Source organism: Penaeus monodon, chromosome 24 (assembly GCF_015228065.2).
Source record: "Penaeus monodon isolate SGIC_2016 chromosome 24, NSTDA_Pmon_1, whole genome shotgun sequence".
NCBI classification, from domain to species: domain Eukaryota; kingdom Metazoa; phylum Arthropoda; class Malacostraca; order Decapoda; family Penaeidae; genus Penaeus; species Penaeus monodon.
This window is the reverse complement of record NC_051409.1, coordinates 11,774,273-11,774,697: the sequence shown is the minus strand read 5'-3', so window position 1 is coordinate 11,774,697 and position 425 is coordinate 11,774,273. Positions and strand designations below refer to the sequence as shown.

At 26.6% G+C, this 425-nt stretch overlaps 1 protein-coding gene across 1 annotated transcript in view; it reads left to right on the top strand.

The window, feature by feature from the left end:
• Nucleotides 1-425, top strand: part of LOC119588856 (band 4.1-like protein 4) — a gene marked incomplete at its 5' end in the record, with an annotated part of 128,141 nt that overhangs the window by 116,844 nt on the left and 10,872 nt on the right.

The following is a 425-nucleotide window of genomic DNA, read 5'->3' as shown; positions in this document are numbered from 1 at the left end:
GGGGTGTTTTGCTATATACATTTGATATCAGTGACTTGTAACGAAGTTAAGAGCCATTAAAAGAAATGTCGAGGATAAGGTGGTAAAAATATATATATAGCCTACAAGTTGTCAATAAAAATGAATTATTGTAAAAGTAATGTAATTAGATGTATTGATTTATAAAGATGATTATAATATAATGAAAGTAATTGCGGTGATTATAAGATTTAAAATGAAAAGCCGAATAAACACCGAGATAATATTAGCAGTCTTATATTATTAACGTCAGTGCATATTTTACACATGGATGTATCGTGGCATATAATAGCTGTAGACATGTAATGCTAATCTGAATATTTAAGAAATTATGATATACATCTGATGCATTTCACATTTACGCTGTAAGTTTCGATATTTTATTTGTATTTTTTTTTTCTATTATA